Source organism: Perognathus longimembris, chromosome 23, assembly GCF_023159225.1.
Source record: "Perognathus longimembris pacificus isolate PPM17 chromosome 23, ASM2315922v1, whole genome shotgun sequence".
Taxonomy (NCBI): Eukaryota; Metazoa; Chordata; class Mammalia; order Rodentia; family Heteromyidae; genus Perognathus; species Perognathus longimembris.
The window spans coordinates 25728478-25751430 of NC_063183.1; the positions used below are offsets into that span (position 1 = coordinate 25728478).

The 22953-nt window shown below is 38.9% G+C and overlaps 1 pseudogene; it reads left to right on the forward strand.

Moving 5' to 3' along the window:
* LOC125340432 lies at positions 1 to 508 on the forward strand (annotated as a pseudogene).
* Positions 509 to 22953: the final 22445 nt, after the last annotated feature.

Below are 22953 nucleotides of genomic sequence, written 5' to 3' on the forward strand. Positions count from 1 at the left end.
ATGGTATTGGAGAGCATGGCTCCCATCGTGAAGGTACAGCTCCTCGCCTATCTCAAGCAGCTCTCAGTCCTGGAGAGCATTATGGGGTTTGCCCAGCTCACAGATCCCTGCTGTCAACAGGTACTTAATTCGTATTAGTGGCATTAAAGAAATGGATCCAAACATTCTTCACTCTTAGACTAATAGTATAAATTTCAGAATGGCTTCGCTTGCTACCTTTCCTTGCTGCCCTCCTTGACTACCTTGCAGTTCATCCATTCCTCCGGAAGGAAAAAACAAAACAAAACAGCAGAAGGACAGTTTGATTAATCTTAGAATACAGAAGGAAAATCCAAAAGTGATGAATGAAATAAACATTGAAGATTTGTGTCATGCGGCTTACTGTAGATGTTGGCATTCTAAGACATTTCCTGCCTGTGATGGTTCCCATAATAAGCATAATGAATTGACAGGAGATAATGTGGGTCCCTGCATATTGAAAGAAAGAAGTATAACAATAATGATTTAGGGGCTGGGAATATGGCCTAGTGGTAGAGTGCTTGCCTCACATACATGAAGCTCCAGGTTCAATTCCTCAGCACCACATATATGGAAAAAGCCAGAAATGGCTGTGGCTCAAGTGGTAGGGTATTAGCCTTGAGCTAAAGGAAGCCAGGGACAGTGCTCAGGCCCTGAGTTCAAGACCCAGGACTGGAAGAAAAAAAAATGACCTAGGATTGGTCCAATGTGTGCTGTAAAATCTTAAAATATTTCTCATTCTTTGTGTATAGAAAATCTTTGGAATGGTGGTCTTATTACTACTAGTTGAATAATTATTTTTGCCAACTTATTTTCTTGCTACACCACTGCTTATATTTGATACCTTGTATAGTCAGTCACTTAAGAGAAATTGTGGAGCCTTCTGATTTCAGAGAATCAGTGTATCTTGCAACAGTAAAATCAATATTTTTTAATTAATTGGGGAATCTAAATTTGGCAATGAGTCCAAAACTATACTAGTGAATATTCATGCAAGAGAATAAATACTGCACAACTATTTTTCTTAATAGTTTTGTTTTGACCATTTGAAGTAGTTTGGCCTCCTACACTCCATTCTCTTTTAGGTTGAATTAAGAAAAATATTGCCATCAAGAATTACTGAGGTTACAGACAAAAATTATTTGTGTTCTGGAGATTCTTATTTCAATAATATAAATATATCAATTTCAGAAAAAGTAAACTGGATATAAACAGTTCCAACAGCAACATTGTTCCAGCACTGTAACAGATTTGTTTACTTTAGGAAAGGGGTGTGTGTGTGTGTGTGTGTGTGTGTGTGTGTGTGTGTGTGTGTGTGTGTGTGTGTGTGTGTTGTGTTTAGATGTCTTGAGCTCTTTAGCTCACTGACAGCCTGGGGACTAAGAACTTTGAAAGGTAAACTATGGCTGCAGCAATTTGAAGGCCAATTAGAAATAAATAAAACATACCTGAAAGCAGATTAAAATGATAAATAGTTCAGTGATAACTGTTTTTCTCTTTTTAATAAAATAACATACAAAATAAGTTTTTGTTAAAATGTGAGACAATTCTATCAAAGAGATCTGGGTAAAAATCTCTTCTATGGGCCAGGACAGCTCTTGCCACATCCCTAACCTGCCTTCATTCACTGGCTAAAACTACTCAGAGTATCTCAGTTAAAATGATAGTTGTTTCAAGATAAACTAGGAAAGAAATTCATAAATTCTTGAGTGCATTTTCTACAGTTTAATTTCATATGCTTTCTAGCTCTATCTATTCAGATGGTCCAATAATTTCTTTATGATAAATTTTATCAAACCAAGAAGCTAGAAGAAAAGTTGTGATCAGGGGCTGGGGATATGGCCTAGTGGCAAGAGAGCTTGCCTCGTATACATGAGGCCCTGGGTTCAATTCCCCAGCACCACATATACAGAAAACGGCCAGAAGTGGCGCTGTGGCTCAAGTGGCAGAGTGCTAGCCTTGAGCAAAAGGAAGCCAGAGACAGTGCTCAGGCCCTGAGTTCAAGGTCCAGGACTGGCCAAAAAAAAAAAAGAAAAGTTGTGATCAAATGCTGGTATAGAGCTGGGTACCAGTGGCTCACACCCATAAATCTAGCTACTGAGGAGGCTGAGATCTGAGGACTGTGGTTTGAAGTCAAGCCAGGGGAAGATCCCAGGTGCTGAGTTCAAGCCTCAGTACCGGGGGTGGGGGGGGGAGGTCGGGGTACCTAACTCAAGGCACCACAGAAGGCCAGTTCTCATCACCAGTGTGATGTTTAACCACCAGTTCAAAATCTGTGTTAATTCTCATCCTCTTTTTGACAACTAGTAGTCAGTGTTGGGGTTTATTTTTTAATTGATTGATTGATTGTCAAAGTGATGTACAAAGGGGTTACAGTTTCATATGTAGGACAGTGAGTACATTTATTATCATACTGGTTACCTCCTCCCTCATTTTTTCCCACCTTACCCCCTCCCCAAGGGATTTATTTTTAAGAGAGAAAATTAGTTTAAACAGAGTGTAGAAAAAAATTTAAGATGTTAAATGAAAGCCTATTGGAGAGAAAAAATTCTGTGAAGTGGATGAAGATGCAAACAGATGTACACCAGGAATCTGCTGTTTTCATTTGCTCTGGAATAAAGTTCCCACTGGAAGTTGGAAAAAAATATAGTTGGTACATGAGATAGTTTGACCCTAACTACTGTGAGCCAAGTACATGCATAAATGTTTTTCCATGTAAGTCTTTATCCAAGTATTACTCAACATTAGAACCATCAGGTATGAGTGGATGATATTATGAGCTAGGGGAAGATTGAGTAGGAATAAAGATCCCACTGGCTCCAAGCTTAAACTGTTAACACCAAGGTAGATATCCAAGAAACTTCTCTCTCCTCCAACTCCTGTCTACTATACCGGTTACCTGTTTGCTCTCCCCTATCCCAGCAAACATCACCTCCCCATATATACAAACCTATTAATGCTAAGAAATCCTTTCTATCCTCGATCTCCGGAATTGGATTATAACACAAAAATCTAGTAATGAGATTCTAGTTACATAATTATGATGATTCTAAGGATTTAAACATTCTCTTCTAGGAATGTATCTTTTCCATTTATCAAGGGATATGGTCCTGGCAAGTTTTCAATATTATTTTATTGAAGGCATATTAAATTTTACTACTATATTAGCTGGAAATAAAATGTGGAACTGGTAGCAGAATTTCAGGCTGTGGTACAATTCCCAAAGGGTTCCCATGTCCTTTGAAAACTTAAATACAATAATGGAAGATAAACTGTGTAAAATGCCAGCACTTCTCTTTCCCAATCTCCTCTGTTTGTGTAGTAAGCCAAAAGGTCTCACTGCCAATCATATTTTAGGAAATAAATAGTATTGAGAGTTCTTCTGATTTTACTCATGAATTCATTAGATCCTTGATCTCTTTGATTCCACTTTTGAGTTTGATGTTAATTTATTACACATTTACCTGCTTAAAACATACAAATCCTGTCTATAACTATGATGGGGGATAAAGCATTGATAATTTAGGAAATATTAGACAAATTAAATCACAAGATTCTTAATTTCAGCAAAATATGAGGACCAGCTCGGGCATGTTTCATTTCCTAACTAAGCCTGAAGCCACATGTGTATCTTACATATTTTTACTTTAAGAAATGATCAAAAACCCTGTTTGATGTGAATATTAAAGGTTTTCTTCTAGTATATTTCTAATGAGTTCTCATTTTAGTATTCCAATATAACAGTAAGGAATTTTGGCCTCCCCCTACCAAAAACAAAAGGATTAGAATTCAGACCTCCCTGGCCCAGTTTATGAGAAGTATTTATAGTTGGATTTAAAACTGTCATAGAGTGAGCTTTAAAATGAACCCCCATCATGTTCCCCAGTTCCATTTTCACATGTGGACACCTAGTCTTGTGACTGGTAAGGGAAGGGGCAAGTGGGAGGAGGAGAGGATGATGGAAGGGGTAACTCCGATCGAGATGCTTGCAAACACAAATGCACATGTGAAATTGATATACCCTTGTACATCTATTTTCAAGTAACAATAATTTTTTTAGCTAAACAAAATCTATACGGGGGAAGAAAATCTCCTGATATCTCAGCATAAATACCACCATCACAATAATGATCTTTCTTAAGAAAGATCAATATAGTAAACACTCTTCTTCCCAAAAGAAAAGAATAATGGTAAAAGAAATAGAAGGTCTACATCCTTATCTAAATTTCAAGATAAAGAAATTAATTTGTGTTCATGTACATAAAATAATTTGTCTTTCTGTAACACAATGCCATATCCAATTGTGATTTATTTTGTGTATCAGCTATCCCTGTCTATGTGGTCATTCCTCCTCCCTATATACTCAGAATTATCACAATACCTCTGGCTAATTTGTTTTCCTATTTCCCTTTTTACTTAAAGACAAAAAAATAACTGCTTTCTTCAAAAATTCTGGAAAAGACAAAGAAAACCTGGATATTTTGGTTAGCTACATAAATATTTTCAAAAATACCACCAGGTTCCATCACCTTGGGATAATAGATTCAGAAATGTGTCCCTGGTAATCTCACTGATAGCTAACTGGTAGGAAGGTTAAGGATGATCTTCAAGATAGTCAAGATGATTTCTACTCTGCACATCACAGTGTTTAACAACAACAAAAAAAGCTTCATTTCCAGCCTCCCCAGTTGCATCCAAACATTTTAAAAGCTGCTTATTCATCTTAACACCAGCATGGTAGGTTCACAGACATAACTAGCAGCCCAAAGAGAACAATATGTTATTTTATGTACCAGCATGACTTTCTCAGGCTTTGTGGGGTTTCCACAAAGTGACATTTAAATTTAAGACCTCGGTTCAAATGCTTCTTTAACTTTAGACTACAGGAATACTGTTGCTCTTCTTCTATCAAGAGTTCCTCTTCATCCAATTCTATGTTTTCAAAAATTATTTCTCTGTTTGCTCGCTGGCATGCAATACCCATCTCACATGACACTTATCCACGTGTACTCTGCAGTTTCATCCATTCTCAGAAAGAGAATATGCTAAAGTATATTGTTACCCACATATTTATCTAATGAAATTTTGTCCTGACAATGTTATTATAAAGTATTTTTATTTCTATTTGAAAAAACATGACTCAAAGGCTTGAGTATTTTGGCCAAATCCCACAGTCGTGGGTAAAAAAAAAAAAAGCCAAAATTCAAAGCTAGCCCTGCCAGATAACCAACAATCCTTCCACAGGACCAGGAACTTAGTCCAGATACCTAGAGTCTACTTTTCTGACCCCTTTACCACTCTGTTTTCCCTTTCCTTCTTCAGAAGTGCCATCTTATATATAACCATTTTCTGGCATCTCAATTGTTTTTTTTTTTTTTTTTTTTCGGCCAGTCGTGGGCCTTGGACTCAGGGCCTGAGCACTGTCCCTGGCTTCTTCCCGCTCAAGGCTAGCACTCTGCCACTTGAGCCACAGCGCCGCTTCTGGCCGTTTTCTGTATATGTGGTGCTGGGGAATCGAACCTAGGGCCTCGTGTATCCGAGGCAGGCACTCTTGCCACTAGGCTATATCCCCAGCCCTCAATTGTTTCTTAATGCAAATTTTCAACCATATGATACCAATTATACTATCATTCTTCATTTGCTAGTGACTACTTTGATGGCATCTTAGTCCAATTCCATAATTACTTACTCTTTAGGCTATTAAAATATAGTCTAAGAAAATTTGAGGCATCAGCTTCATATCTAATTTAAAGCTCTGTATTTTTATTAGGCCCTCTATGGGTGTTCCTTTATTTGTCCAGGTAACCTGTTAGTTCATGCCTCCAACTACATTTCATGCATGCAGAGCCTCACCAACCACTGGGTTCTCTTGTGTTCTCATCAAGGGTCATAGATAACTGATGAGAGAAGCATTGTCCCCTATCTTCCTCATAAGCCACTATTACACAATCTCTGCACAATCTGCTCACATGGGTTCCTATAGCAGGCCTCCCATCCTCCCAACATCTTCACCAACCTCTCAGGAAAACTAGAGAACTCCAGGGGATATATACCTGACCTTTCTCCAAAAATCTCTCCCTACAGTGTTCTGGTAGGAGGCTGCTGATCTCAGGGGAAGATTTTTCCCTATGCCTAATGCAGTTCCACAAATGGATGTAGTTTTAGAAGCCAAATACTCCACTTTTTTAAGTCTAAGCAAAGGTCGAGGCTCTTATAGCATTGCCACCACTGAAGACACCACTGAGCACATACAGAAACTCCTTATGCTACAGCCCCATAGCCCTGCAGCGAGAAATGCTAGATGCCCACATCCTGTCCTTGAGCTATTTGGCCCACTGAGATATATTTTTTCCACCATCATTTGAAACACTAAGCTATTTCTGAACCCTGGTTTCTTTTCTAATTGCTTACTGGGCAGTAATTATACAGGTTCTCTATTTGTCCTAGAAACAGAAATGATTGTGACTTTTTTTCCAGGAGGTTGAAAGGCACTAGTAGTACGAGTGAAAAGTATCTTGAGATTTTCCAGGGCCAAAGACAGCTCATTACACCTCCTCAGCTCTTAGCCACATACTCTCACAGTCCCAGAATGTCCCATATGTTGCCCAAGGCTCTGTGGTGACAGAACCTTGAGTCAGAGGCCCTGGAGATTGAATGGTTCAACTTCCCAGATCACAATAATACCTGACCTTAGGAAACAAACCAGTGAATGTAGTAGAGGACTCCATTCTCCACAAAGTGTCCCTGTGGGCAATATTTTGCAAACTGAGCTCCTGGAAGCCCTGGGGGCCAAGGTTGAAAAGAAGCAGAAAAGTAGTCCCTTCTTGATAGGTTTTATAGAGAGGACATAGATAGCAATTCAATGCGGAAAAGGGGGTTCCAAGCCTCTAAAAACAAAAGGAGAGTAAGTTTCAGAAAAAAATGTTTCAAGCCCTAGCTATGTCCTTCACTGGTCACTGACTCAGAAAATTAATGCCTCTAAACTTAGCTACTCATTTATAAAATGAGAGAAACAATAGCTGCCCAATTGACTCTAAAAAAGTAACTCGTATAAATATAGGAAAATGTTTTTATTCCTTAGGACACAGAAGAGGCCCTTGTTTTATATTCTCCCCCTTCACTCTTGACAATAATCCTGTAATACAGATACAATTGATCTCCACTTCCCATATTGAAAAAATACAAGTCCAGAAAGATTCAGCAAATTTCTTAATAGTCACACAGCGACTGATCCAAGATTTCTCTCCATTCTGACTCTGACTCCTCTTAGAAGAAGAGTTATTAGCTATGTACAGATTTGTTCTATTGTTTAAGAATGGTCACTCTAGCTGTTCTGGTCCAACCAGAGACCGATGAAAGTGTTCTGGGCCAGAATGTGGTACTAAAACTCTTAGGTAGAACCCCTGTTGTTATAACTCTCAGCTGTAGTCTACTCCTCCTACTCTGCCTCCTAGAAAAATTCCAATGACAATAATAGCTACGGTTCATTAAGCCCAAGGTATTATGCTAACTGCTTGACACATATTATTTCTTTTACTCATACTGACTCAGTGGATCTCTCCAACACTTACTTTAGAAGGCATTTTTCCTATCCTTATTTTACAGTTGAGGAAATTGATGCGCAAAGAAGTTGGCTAAAGTTCCCAAAGGTTGCCTAGACATGTCATATGGGATGCACCATTACTGCTACAACTTTTACCTCTCCTCAATGCCACCCTCAAATTGTCCACCATCAGTAATGGCTTGTGACAATGCTGCCATCTTTGCCACCACTGCAAGGTTATAAAGCCCTCGCTCATGTATGGTCTCCAAAATGAAAAATTATCCTCAGTTTTGTGATATCTCTCAAGGAACCTGTAACACATTTTAGAAAATATTTGAAAGCCATTCCTATGAATCCTTGAGGAAGGCTTTCACTGGGTGGTCAGACTGAATAGCCGCCCCCCCCCCAAAAAAAAGAGTAGGTAAGTACTCTCCCAGAAAGAACTATCTCTCAGTGCATGATGCAGAATCACAAAGAACTGTCAACATGCACACCACACATAATTATACCTGGCTTGTGTACAGGAAAAGGAAGCATGTGCACAGATCCAGTCCCACAAAACCCAGACCCTCGTAGTACGTCAATTTGCCATGGCTAGCAGATTTACTGCTCTGCTACCAGCTAATACAGTGAGCCACAATGGAAGGACTCTAGCTCCTTCCCCGTTAGGTCTAAAGTACAGAAACCTAGAGGCATGGCTGAAGTCCACTGAGTCTAAATTGGAAAGCTGTAATTCCACAGTCATAAGCCTAGCAACAAACTGTGTAGATCTTTTGTTTCTTGGCAAGGAAATGTATGAGAACCAAGGTCCATTCTTACATCACTGAACAAGAGGTGAAAGCTTAAAAAACTAAGGTATCAAAAGAAAAGGAAGGAAGACCCACGGTTTCACGTGGCTTCCATCCATATTTGCTTGGCCCTAGTACTTCAGGCTTATAGCCAGGCAGAACATCATGGCAGGAAGAATATTTGGAGTAAAACTCTGCTCCTTGTTGCAGCCAAAAACCAAAGCGGTAAAGGGAGACAGTGAGAGGGCTTGCAGTCCTCTTCCAGGATATGCCATAATAATCTAACTTTCTTCTGTGAGGCCATACCTTAAGGTTCCACCACCTTCCAGCAGTGCCAAAGTGACAACAAGCCTCCATCATATGAATCTCTGGGAAGATACTCATATTCATGTGGAATGGAAGCCAAGTCATAATACTACAACATCTAATTGATTATCACAACTCTATGAGATAGATACAATGATCATTCCCAATTTATATGTGACGCATGGACAGGGTAATAACATATCCAAATGTATATAATGAGTGACAAGAGAGCAAGGTTTTAATTCCAAGCTATTGGACACCAAGGTGGTCACTAATAATCACCAATATGCCACCAAAGTTCTATACATTGGCCCTAAGAATTTGTTCATAAATAGAATATGGAACCTATTGTATGAACTGTTGAAAGCATACCGGAAAAGATCATTTCATCATACTGCCACCTTTTCATGTGGTTTTCTTTGTGCCTTCTTCACATTCATTCCTTTCTCCCAGGAAAATATTTAAAGCATGCACATTCTCTTTGAGCTTACCATATATTCACAAAACCACATAAGGAATGACAATGCTTTGTGATTGTGGTGGCAATAATAATAAACCAATTTCTATTTGGCTCTTTGATCAAACAATTAACATAGTTATTGAACTATGCATCAGGCATCAGTATGTATACCAGGGAAATTACAGATGATTCAGGAGGTCTTCTTTCTAAGGGAGACACCGGGCTCTGAGGACATAAATTTTAATTGCCATTGGTCTAACTGGCCCCCTTTCCCTCTTATTATATTGCAGACACCTTTTGCTCAAGTGAATCATCTTCATGCAAGACCATATTAAGTAGCCTAAGCTATGTAATTTTCAAAGTCCAGTACATAATGAAACTGTTAAGCATCTTAGTAAAAAATAACTAAAGACCTTAAGATTCGACAGGAGCTCATTAAACCAAGTAAGAAATGCTAAGTGCAGGCCCTGCGTGGCCAAATAGGTAACATGCACATGAAGCCAGCCATGTTATCAGTTCATTGTTTTTGCACTGTATAGCTGTGTTAGTTCTACTTCTATTATATACATATGTGTGTGTGTGTATATATATATATATATATATATATATATATATATATATGTACATACACCAGGCAGTTCCTCTTCCTGAGCCAGCTGCCTGCCCCAACAATTCCTCCAGGCCATACCTGCTCCTTATGTGTCCTACTAAGACCTTGTCCCAACTTTTCCAATTAAATATTTTCTGTATTCCTTTCTTCTCTTCACAGTGGGTTGAGAGGCAGTGATGGGCGTCTGGTTTGCAGAGCTCAGAGTAATCTAACTCTATTGCTCAGCCCTCTTCCCATCTGCAAGCCACTTGCCTCCTTCCCCTTCAGCCAAAACTGGGGATAAGAGTAAAGGGGAGCTAACAGAAAGATCTGCATACAATTTATATCTTACTGTTACCACTACAGTAGCCCAAACTTATTTCAGTCCTTCATACAAAAATAGAAATATTTTGTGTGAAAGTCCCTGATGATTGGCCAAAAAAACTGGTGATACCACACAGTAACCCAAAACACTTAAAGACTTTTTTGGAAGTGTGTTACCATGCAGAATTGGAAAGGAAAATATGTTAATCTTCCCAATGAATAGGGTTATAGTAGCCATCTCTATTTTCATCCTTCACCTATAAAACAGTGGTCAAGTGAACAATGCAATTAGTAAGGCCATAAGAGTTCAGAGGAGCCTGCATTGCATTTAATAAATCCAAAAGTCTTCAATGAGAAGATTAAAATTCTTAGTTAGAAAATCCATGTTACGGTAGCATGTTGAAAATGTGAATGCTTTCAAATTATATTTTGATTATCTTTAAGTAGTTTTCCAAAGTGGTTACCATTCAACATGTCAGTTTACGCATACAATACAGTTATGCATACAATACAGTATTATCACCTCTTTCAATTTTCTCCCCATCCCTCCCAATCCCACTTGAATGTTTTTCTGCATAGAATCACATATGTTTTGTTGCGTTTCAGAACCCAGACTTCATTATGTAATTGTATATTTCATGTCCCTTGATAAGATCATTTTAAATTGTTTGTGCTATGCCCAATGTCACATTGGTTTGTTTTAAATTCTATTAAATATTTTCAACACTTATTTTTCCTCAACGTTTTAATTGGCTGCTTAGCTTCTTAATGGTTAATTCTTTGTGAAGTAGTAAGGTATTCTTGATCAAAGGATGGTTTGGCTACAAATATGAGCCTTTAGCTGGAAATATTCTGCCCAGATTCTTAAAGCCTGTGCAACTTTCTCTGGGCTTTTTTTCAGTAGGGGAGGAGAAATTAAATATTTTCCTTGTGGGTTAAAGGGCCCTAACTAGTATCCCTATGTCTTACTTTCTCACAAGCCCAAGTTGTCCAAAGACAAAATTCTGATTTGGTTCATATGTATGCCCTACATGTAGGAAGTAAGTTAACATAAGCAGGTGGGTTTGGTTGATTGATTGTTAGACAGGAAATTGAGGAAGGGGAGAAAGAGGAAAGGAGGTCTGACTTGCATGCTTTATTCTCACTAAGGTTCTCTTTATAAAATATGTTCTTCCTTCCCAAGACTGCCATCTTCCAATTTCTTAACAAAAGCAAATTTTCAGAAAATAACATCACAGAAACCCCACTGCCTTCAAGATTTAGTGGACATAGTTATGACCAATGAAATAATGCTGCTTGTTCCTATGAGTAACTACACTAGCGACTAGCAACATACACCTTTAGTATCTATGTAAGGATGCTAAAGTTTTTAAAAACAGAATAAAGGTATGTGCAACTCAGTAATGCCAACATTTTCTTGTTTTAATAAAAAAATACTGAGCTTGAATGTCTCAAATCAACAAATGGCATTGTTGCACTAAACTAATTCTGACCTCTCAACTGCGACAAATAATTGCAGAAAGCAATTACATTCTCTGGTTAGGACTAAGTGAAAAACAAGTGTAGACACAAACGCATTTCAATCTCATTCTTCTTGCTTATGAACTCCATCAGTGGTTCTTCTTAAAGTCTGTAGAAAGAACTGAAACAATGCTTGTCTCCTCTCCAGGGCCTGTGCCTTTAAATCTCTGATTTATGTTCCTGGGCCCTGAAGACAGCGTATTACATAGTGCAATGCTCGCCAGCAGCCCACGTCCCCAATGGTGAGTGTATCATTGGAAAGGGTTCTAATGCGGCTGGGGAAGCAGCAGTACCTCCCGGTAATCACATGATCAGCACACATAAATGGACAGCCAGGGCCTGCATATTTAAACCTGTAGCCGGAGATGCAGCTCTGTTTGCACAAAGCCATCCTGTGGCAGAATTACACAGCTCGCCATGGCTGCAGCCAGATAATTATTATTGATTCGCTCTCAAACTGTCAATCTGGGGACAGCTCTGAGGCAGTCAGTGATGGACAGAAGGAGGATTGGACAGCCACCATCCAACGAGGAAACTTCATCTTGAAAATGAACTTAGATGAGATGGTGCCGGTGGATAAGAGTAATTGATGATTGTTTCAGAGTGGAGGAAGGGAAAGAAGGAAAGATTTTTTTTTTAAATCCTTCTCGGCATTTATCTTACTGTCCTTTTGTGGAATATGCTTGGGGGATTCTACATACTCCATGGCATTTTTTTGATTTACCCAATTAGCATATTATTTTAACATGCTACCATAACAAGAATAGAACTACCATTTTTCAAATAAAGGAAACTTTCATCAGAAAATGTTTTCTTTTAATGCATTTTCTTGATCACCTCAGGATTTGTACATTTTTTGAGAGCATAAGCATATAAACGGTGATTTAAGATGTCCTCAGATAGATAGATAGATAGATAGATAGATAGATGTATAATCATTTCTACTTTTCAAAGTACATTTCATATCTATTTGATCCTTAGACAAATAAGTGTTAAGCCCTAATATTTGCAAGGCAATCCACTCCTCTCAAGCACTATAGGCAAGCCATCAAATACCAGTTGACAATTTGATAGATGGGTAAATTGAAGCACAGAGCAACTAAGTGACTTGCCTAAACTCACAAAACTCATTAGAGGCTGAACTAAATGCAGATCCCACACTTCCTGTCTCTTAGAGCCTTATTCGTCCCCTAATAAGCATTCTCATTTATCAAATGGCTACTCCAAACCAAGCACTACAGATGTCTTGTACATATTATTTCATTTAAAATTCACAATGAAATATAACTCATAGTAATTTTAGAAACTGACTATGATCATTCAGGAAAGAGCGAAGATTGGAATCCCAGACTGCTTGGCATGGCACTTAAAGCAGAGGCAATTGCATTCAAGTATTAGGCAACCTCCACAGCTTCTATAGGACAATAAAAAGTAGCACTGGGTTTGAGTAGTAATACATAAAGCCATAGTCCTGGAAAGGGACTTCTAGTCTTTTCAGGGAAGGGTAACATGGTTTCTGTGGGATCTGTGCCAACATCTCAAGACTGGAAGCCACTAAGGAATTGCAACAAGAAAGCAGAGGTGTTGGACTTTTTATTTGTTCCCTAGCATGTCCAGTGAGTTAGTCACCCCAGCCTGTGGAAGCCAGAGGTCAAGCTAATCTGGATAGGATTTGAAATCAACCTTCCTTGCTATATTCTCCTGGATGCTGCCTTTGTCAGTCTTCATTTGAAACATGACCTGGCACGCACTGATTGTCAGTGACATTGTTTTACACAGTCATTTCCAGGCCTGGGGTTGTGTCACCTCAGGGCACCTTCAATTATCTAAAAGAATCTTCACAAAATGCTTTTTCAAAGTAAACCATTGTTGCCTCATTTTCATTTTAAAAAGAGGAACTATATATTCCAGAGAGTATTTTCAAAGAAGGAGAGTGAGTTTAAAAATCAAGCAAAGAGTCACAGAATTAAGAAATCATTGATGGGTATATGTCACATATTATTGTAAAAGGAGCTGATATTTTCTATATTATGAAAGTTTTGGTTAGAGGGAAAGCAAACTGTAAACCCTTTGTAGTTTACCATGTCATACATTAGGTTTCTGTCATTCCCATCATTTACATACCAAACTTTGGACTTCCTTAAATTAAGTGACTTTAAAAAGTCACTTTTTTTGGACTTCCTTAAATTAGGAATGAAAATTTTAATATCTATACCGGAAGTCTCCTTCCCAGAATATCCATACACCCAAGAAAGCTGTTTTCAAATGCAGGTGGCTGGATAATTTCTATTCACTATTAAATACTGTGTTCCATTTCTGCCAAACCTGGTGATTATAATTCCTTTAGTTATCAATATTCTCAAATACTTTTCCCCTACATGATTCACGTAGAATTTCGAAAATTAGGAGAATTATTATTATACCTATTTTACTGAAAGGAAAATTGAGGACGCAAAGGCTTCTTCAATAGCACAAAACTTGGAGTGACCAAAATGGGCATAGCACCCCTTTTTTTGTGCCCAATGTCCCTGGGCTTTGTTGTGCTCACGACTAGCACTCTCCCACTGCAGCCCCAGCTCGACTTCTCGCTTTTTTGGCAGTTAATTAGAGCTAAGTGGCTCACAGACTTTCTTGCCCTGGCTGGCTTTGAACCACAATCCTTAGATCTCAGCACTCTGAGTAGTTAGGATTACAGGTGTGAGCCACCACTGTCTAGCAGAATTTGTATTTCTTAACTACCGGGTCTGACTGCATCACTCTGTGTCACACTGGTCTGCGGCTGCATCTTGTTTTTAACATAACGGATCTATTCAGTGTGCTAAATACTGGACACAGGGGTCATACATTTAATTACTCTGACAATCTCCTGATACACATTAATGAAGTATCTCATTCCTTCAACATCAGTTTATTAGGGAAATACTAAATATGACAGAAGCAAAATATACTTAATTTTTTTTATTTTCCCAATTTCTTCATCCCTGAATCGCTATTCTCTTGTCTGTGGCCTTAGAAGAGTAGCTAGAAGAAAACATAGTGCACAAATTCTAAAAATAAATAAATAAAACGATTTGCTTAAATACTCAATTATCAAAAGCCCATGTCACTTTCTAGCTTGCAATCCAGCAGGCGCTAGTAGGAGAATTCTAGACACCATCTCCATGGGGTATGTCTTTCAGCTCTGTCTCCTGAAAGGACCCCACAAAATGAACAGCATGGGAGATTAGCCTCATTTGGACTCAAGAAAATTTTGTCTTCTGTAGGTAATGGTATTTATGCATGAGGACAATGATGAATTTGTGGTAACGTCACAATGAATACATGTCAGTCAAATACTCAAGTGTGTGCAGACTTTTTTAAAAAATGGTAGACACTAACGGAAAACAAGAGCACAAGTTCATCATTCCAAGTAAATACTTCCCCTACGAAATACTTAGCGGAAGAACAAGAGAAAGGAGACAACATAAATCCTTGTCAAAGTTTAGTAATAGTAATGTGTATATCACAGTTCTGTATTCTAACCCTAGCATCTTGTGGTCTACAGAAATGAAGGGGTCTCATTAACATCTTAGATGTTTATTAAAAACATCTGTTGCATTTTAAAATATTTTTATTATCTTTAAAAAGTTGTACAAAGGAACTGTCATACAACAAAGCATCCATTTCTGTTTTAGGTAAATGTGCATGAATTTGAGGACTCAGAATTGATTTTAATGTTTTCCCCCATATATCCTTAGTTTACCAGGGATGGGCAAGGTATAAAACTTACCTGAAGTTATTTTATCAGCAAACTTGAGCTATGCTTGCCTTATAAGGCTATTATGATCTGCCTAATTATAAGGGGATTTCTTTACAAAAAAGATAACCTTCATCCAAAAAGGCAAAGTTGAGGTCTTTTACTGAAAAACCTCTTATCTAAGCCCTCAGTACAGCCCCAGTAGGACAAACTAGGCCATTTACCCTGTCTCTGTGGCACTGTTACTAGCCCACTGCCACCTGGTCCAGGCTGCTTCAATGGGTGCACTTATATAGAGAGCCCACACTGGTAGCTAAATCCAACTTTAATGCTCTTCTCCCACTGTGGTAAGATGATAATCGAACTTCCCCCATGAGCCATTTCTAAAAAGTGTTCAGAAGGAGCACTGCCTCTTTCCTTCCAGGGGCAGGCTAGGCATCTCAGGAGAGGTCATCTCAGCATTTCTGGGGAAGCTACAGGTGTCCTCCCCTCCCTCAACAAAGGACATGAATCAAGTCTATATCAAAGGCAGCCATGGCCAAGGAGAAGCTCTTCTGGGAGGTAAGTGAGCCAAGCTATAAAGAATGCTTAAGTCAAATTGGCAATAGGAAGTTCTGATGGCCCTGGCAACTACTGAGTGGCAGAACTGTAGTGTTGATTTCCCTTTTAATCTCTCACCTTCATGATAACATAGCTTTCTGCTGAAGATGTCCATCTTTTCCCTTTTAGGGAACTGAGGCCAAGAATCACAAATATGGCTTTGGCTGAAACTCTGAAGTAATCCTTCATTCTCTATGATTACAACAGCAGCAAAAACAGAGGGTCTGTATTTGATATCTTCTTTGTGGCCATCATGTTGCCTTCCATGCTATCTTTGTTAGGTTCTGCTTACAGGTGCCAGACTCAGACATACAAGCTGATGAATAGAGGCTGTATCAAAGGTGACTAACAAGAAAGGACAGCGAGAGGAAGGAGGAAAGGAGAGATAAGAATTTACAACAAGAGCCACAGGAACTCAATTGAGCACAAAAGAAAATATAAGAGAACCAAGAATGTGTTGTCAGATGAATTATGCATGAATTTCAGCCTACCTTTCATAAGGCTACACATGTATGAGGTAGGGAAAGCAGGCACAAGGAAGTAAGAGCACAGAATGTGACAGAGCTAGCAAGATCTAGAATGGCCTTCCATACTGTGCAGCTACAGGTGAGAATCATAAGTAGCAGGCAAGTATTAGCACTGGCGATCAAGAGGATTAGGAAGACCATATTGAAATAACTTAGTCTTAGGAGGAATGTTGATCTTCTCAGGTGGCTATACAAAACAGCACAGAGTGACTTGAACACAAATTTATTTTCTCAAGTATTGGATGCCAGACACTCCGCAAGATACCAACACATTGGATTCTGGTTTACAGACAGCAGCAAAGTGTTTAGTCTTTGTCAGTCTCCCTGAAGTTCTATTCTACGTGGCAGCTGCTATGCAGAATATCCCCCTTGGCCCAGTCCCCCACATTCTAGACAATATGCTTCTCCTTCCACCCTTCACTACCTCTTTCACTTTGTTTTGGTTCCCATTTTTCCATCAATTGTTCAAGGCCAGTGGTTCTCCAACTTCAATGGTATCAAAATCACCCAGATTCTCTTCCTGGCTTACAGAGGCTGCTCTGTTGTTGTCTTCACATAGGAGAGAGAGAGAGACATCCTCCTTTTATGATAAAGCCACTTATTCCTATCCTATTGATTAAGACCAGACCCTATGACATCATTTATATTTAATCCGTAAAGCCCCTCTCCACTACAGGTACTATGAGGGTTAAGGATTCAACATATGGACTTGGAAGTGGGGGGTAAAATTCAAGCCACAGCATACAAATTTGGGGCTAGTTCCTTTTACCAATGGGCAACCGTGCTCTCTTCCAGGGTTAATTATGAATACCTGGAGACATTTTTGGTTGTCATAATTTGGAGAACTATTACTGGCATCTAGTAAGTAATGGCCATAGATTAAGGCAGAGGAGAATCGTTATCCCAAACAAGGAATTTACATCTCTAAAATATCAGTAAGCTGCTGTGGAGAAACCTTCTTCTAGTTCTTTCTACTTCTTAACTCTACCTATCATCCTAAAGAGTGAGGGATAGCCAGGCTTCTCTCTGCCTGAAGAACATGAACAAAAAGAGCAAGTTGGTATCATCATTAAAATACTATCACTTTTATTCCTGTCTTATTTGCCTAGATTACAAGAGTGGTTCTCAGTTTGAGCTTGCCTTAGATTGCCTGCAGGGCTGGTAATGATGCAAGTTGTTGGCAGAGATACATCAAGCCTTTAATTATTAAATCTGGGGCAGAGCCCACAGCTTTGCATTTTTAGAACATTCTCTAGCGGTAATGATGCTGCTGACGACAGTGATGGTGATAGGTAGTTCCAGGACCTCACTTTGTGAACAAATAAGCTAGAAGAAAGAAGAATGATATATATTTGGACTTACCAGGTTTCTATCTAAAAGGTTAAAAACTCAAGGGCAGTAGAGACAGCAAGATGAAAAGACTTTGAAGGAGTTCAACATTGTCGTAAAAAAGGCACTTCTAACCAAAACTTTTGTACTCTAGAGCAGCTGACTAACTAGGACCTCTTTCCCTGAGAATCATGAGGACAGTCAAATTACTTGGTTTGATGGGCAGTAACACTCTGCTTAAAAATTCAGATGAGAAGACATGGCTGTTGCGAGAGACCCATCAAAACAAAGACTATTTGGAAATCAAGGCTCTTGAGGAAGCTGCCTGCACTACGGAGTCCACAAACAGAATAGGGTTCCTTTCTTTAGTTCTTGGAAAATGGAACCTGTTTGGCACCCCAGTGTTTTTAGGTGAATACATTCCTTTTATATTTTCCGCTTGGGCAGGAGATACACACCTGCCAGAGGAACCCTGCAGGGAAGGTGGAAAATGGAGGACATCTGACACTGAGGCATTGTGTTACATACAGGCCAGCAACGCTCCACTCTGGCTGTGGAACCAAAAGGCCTGCAGAGCTTTGTCAAAGTACTGAGACCTCAGCTCACCTGAAATGATCAGACTCAATAAGTTTGGGAAGGGCCAGAGCAGTTCTTGTTGTTGTCTTATAGCTATTTCTGGTTGCACAGCAGGATCTGAAAACCATTGTGAACACTTCTAGCACAACCTGGTAAGGCAAATGGTTTAATCTCAGTTGTACCAATGAGAAAACAGGTCAACAGGGCTCCAACTTATTGCTAAATGTCAGTGGATGGAAAGAAGCATAACTGAGATTATTGTCTAAATCTTCCTAGCCTGTGTTATCTGTGATTTGGGTGTGTTTGTGTTGAAAGATGACACTAATTTTTCTTCACACTTTTTTCTTAACTTTGGAATTTAGTTTAGAAATTGTTTCTTTCTCTCTTTCTATACTAAATGGCTGAAAAGAAAACAGGGTAAGTTTCTTCCCTTTCAAGCCAACACTACCTGAATTAGAATGAGGACCAAGCTGATTCTAAGAGATATATGACCATATAAATGTAATAGAAAAATTTTCTCCAGTTCTTGCCTCTACTTGTTCACACTGACTTTACCTTCCTACAAAGTCTCACACTTTTATGTCTAGAAGTACATCAGATGTGCTAAGAAATATCAAGAACCAATCAGAACATCTTCTAGCATTTCTTCCTTCACAAACACACCACCAGTGTTCCTGACCATCACTACCACTGGACTCATGATGCTCTGTGTTAAAGCTACTGTCTTCTATGCTTTCAGTGGCAACAGCCATACAAAGGTTGTTGAGTTTTATAGAAAAGGAAAATTCAACCTTCTTTCCCACTTTGAATCCCACATTATTGTTCAGTACCAAAGTCACATTCCTGACGCCCCTGATGCATCTTACCTCACTATCTCTGAAAAAAAGAAATTTTTTTCTGCATGCAGCTTCATTTATCACAAAGCACTGAGACCTACGACCTAAGTAGATTAATATTAAAGATATACGCACTCCCTACTGCTCCTCATTCTCTTCCTGCTTCTTTACCCCGTAGCTTTCATTTTTCTCTTGAATATTAATGTTCCTGTGACAAAATACCTGAATTCCATCGATTCATCCTACATTCATGGACACACCTGAATCCTCAAAGCAAGAATTTGTGTAGGCCAAGGCAGAACCCCAATGGATAGATGGCAATCTTTCAAAGGCATGAAAATTAAATCTTTGTATGCTGATACAATCCATAGATTCTTCTTATTAAGTAATACTGGACCTGACAGAGAAAGTATAAAATGCATCACCAGGTTAAGGCCAGGTAAGATGGTAACCCCTGCGACAAACTGAGCATGTCAACCTGATGGAGCTGTAAGGTACCCAAAATGTCCATTCAAGCATTATTTCTGAGTGTGTTGTGAGAGTGTTTCCAGAAGAAGTTAGTATTTGAATTGGTATAGTGAGTAAAAGAGATTTCTGTCCTCTATGTATGCAGGCAAAATCCAATCAATGAAAGTTTTGTTTTTGTTGGTTGTGGGGCTTAAACTCAGGACCTGGTCATTGTCCCTAAGCCTCTGTACGCTCAAGGCTAGCACTCTACCACTTGACCACTTGAACCAGGGCACCACTTCTGGTTTTTGAGTGGTTAATTGGACATAAGAGTCTCATAAGGACTTCCAAGGCTGGCTTTGAACCGCAATCCTCAGATCTCAGCCTCCTGAGTAGCTAGGCAGAACCCAGCTTTCAATGGAGTTTTTGAACAGAATAAATAGACAGAGGAAGGTTGAATTCAAACTTGTCCTGATGACTTGAGCTGAACTTTAATCTCCTGCCCTCTACATTTCTGGGTCTCAAGCCCTAAGATTCAGATTAGAATTTGTAACACTGGTTCTCCAGAGCTCAGATTTTCCACCACAGCCATCAAATGAGAGACTTCTCTGCCTCTATAATCATATAAGCAAGTATCCTAGCACATACTCTGTGTGTGTGTGTGTGTGTGTGTGTGTGTGATCCCTAATGGCCCTTATGTAACTGACCATCAAAAGCATAATGAACCTCCTTTTCTGCAAGAACCAAGGTAAAAAGCATTCACATTTGTTAAAATCCCTTCTAGGTCTTCAATTGAAATGTGATACAAAGAAACAAAGGCTATTACATTAATTTAATTATGAAGTTACTTACTAAGAGCAAGTTTTAGAGTATTTACATTTGTTTAAAAGCCAAAAAGATTATCAGCTATATTTCTACAGACTTTGAGTCGCCTATCTTTGTTCTATTTACCAGATTCTAAATTTAGGTAGAGGATTCTGCTGTGCACTTGAACTGCTGGCCAACTCTGTATGGTCAGACAGTGTGCACTATCAGGAAGAGTACTAAGGTCTGGATCTAGAAACAGTAATACACAGAGGTATTTTATATCATAGATAATATTTGAAACTCAAGAACTACATTTTAAAAAGCAATCAGCTTCCTTTTAGTAAATTGTGTCTATAAGTTTCCATTCATAAATGTATCCACAAATAATATGGTAATCCCTTATATTGAATGGGAAAACAGGGGACCAGAGGCACTTTGAGTGTTTTTTTTTCTCATTTCAACTTTATATAAGACTCCACAAGATTGCATTTTTACAGCTGAAGGGACCACTATCAATAGATAAATAGACTTTCTTTGAAGAAATGAATAGGCAGAAGATTAGAGATTACAATTCAGACATTGCAATTCAAAATGATGAGGCCAGCCCTTAGAAGTTGAGTCCCTCTCAGACAGCATCCTCTCCTGTCAAAGTAAATCCACTAGCCAGTCATCACTAGGCAGTCCAGTCACATAGTTCACTTGTCAGTGGTGTGCTTATTGGAGATCGCAACCATACAGAATGCAAGAAGCACAAGAGGAGGAAAGCCTTGAGAAACAAGGCCAAAGTGAAACCTGCACTGCAGTCACACTTGCCTAGTCTAGGTCTACAGATGTGAGACCTTGGGTAAGGTCAATCTTTGAACTTTGGTGCTCTTACCTGTTGAATGGGAACAATATTTTTTTTCTTCCTCAGCAGGCTGACAAGATTAATGAAATGGTGTATCGAAATCATTTATAATAACGTAGCTACGTATAATGTGGTGAAGCTATTCTTTGTATTATAGTTGTCATCTATTACTCTAGACACAGCTGTGTAAGTCTCAAGGTCAGATTGTCTATCTATGCATGGCAGGTCAGAAGCTAAATAGTTACATGGTCAAGCAGACTATTCTACTAGAAGTACGGACATGGGCAGCAGGACCAAATCATGGTCTACAGGTTGCAAATGGGAAAAGGTAAGAAAAACAATGAGGGGCTGGGGATATAGCCTAGTGGCAAGAGTGCCTGCCTCGGATACACGAGGCCCTAGGTTCGATTCCCCAGCACCACATATGCAGAAAACGGCCAGAAGCGGCGCTGTGGCTCAAGTGGCAGAGTGCTAGCCTTGAGCGGGAAGAAGCCAGGGACAGTGCTCAGGCCCTGAGTCCAAGGCCCAGGACTGGCCAAAAAAAAAAAAAAAAAAAAGAAAAAGAAAAACAATGAGAGAAGGATGTAAGAATTCAAAATATGTCATCCTGAGTACTTTTCACAGAAAACAATAGACGAGATCTTTAAAATTCTGCCAAGTGTTTCACTTAGTAAACTAAAAATTATAACACTACTTTTTTTGCTTTCCTTAAAATGTGGTATAAATTTCCCTTTCTGACAAATAAAAGTGACAGAAAGAGCCTTTTCTCTTAAAGCTTTGACCACCAGGATATTTAGAACCAAATCCTAGTCTTCATACAAAAATCACCAACAGCCTTCAGTGTTGGCTCTAAGACTTGAATTCAGGGCTTCACATTCTCATTTGATTTTTTTTTTTTTTTGCTCATACTTAGTGCTCTACCACTTGAGCAACCTCCAGTGTAACTTTTTGCTCATTATTTGGGAATAGTGTTTCTAGAACATTTCTGCCTAGGATGGTATGGAAATTCAGTTCTCAGATCTCTGCCTCCTAAAATAGCTAGAATTACAGGCATGAGCCACCAGCAACTGGCTTCTTTAGATTTCTTTTCATTCTAACTCTTTCCCTGGGATCACTTCTAGCTTTACATTGTTTTCTTTATTCTTAATTTTACATGTTGATGTCTTACTATATATGGTACATTTAAATATTTAATATGTAAAATATATTTTATCATATGATAAAATTTAAGTGCCCAATAAACTATTTTTGACATCTGATATACATGTAATATGCCTTGGCAGATTTCACTCCAAATGCTTTAAGTTATATTCAGGAATTTAAAAGATAGGCTATGTGGAAGCATTACTAAATGTTATCCTCTTCCTAAATGAAGCCACAACTTTTCCCTAGGCCCTTTGCCTCCACCATAAGAAAACCTTCAGTTTCCTAAAAAATGAGTAACAACAAATAGAATGATTGAGGTCCCACTCTAGAGATACATGGATGAAGCCCTGGGGAAAATGCTCTTGAGCTGATGGCTAATGGCACACAGTCTGCAAATTCCCAACCCTCATTTCATTAGATCTCAGGTAAATATCACCCCAGGAGAGGCCACACTGGTCTCCTTGAAAAGACTAGTCTATTCCTCTCTCCCTGCTCTATTGTTCTCTGGGGGATGTATTGACTTCTAAAATATATTGGGTCATCTATTGTCTCT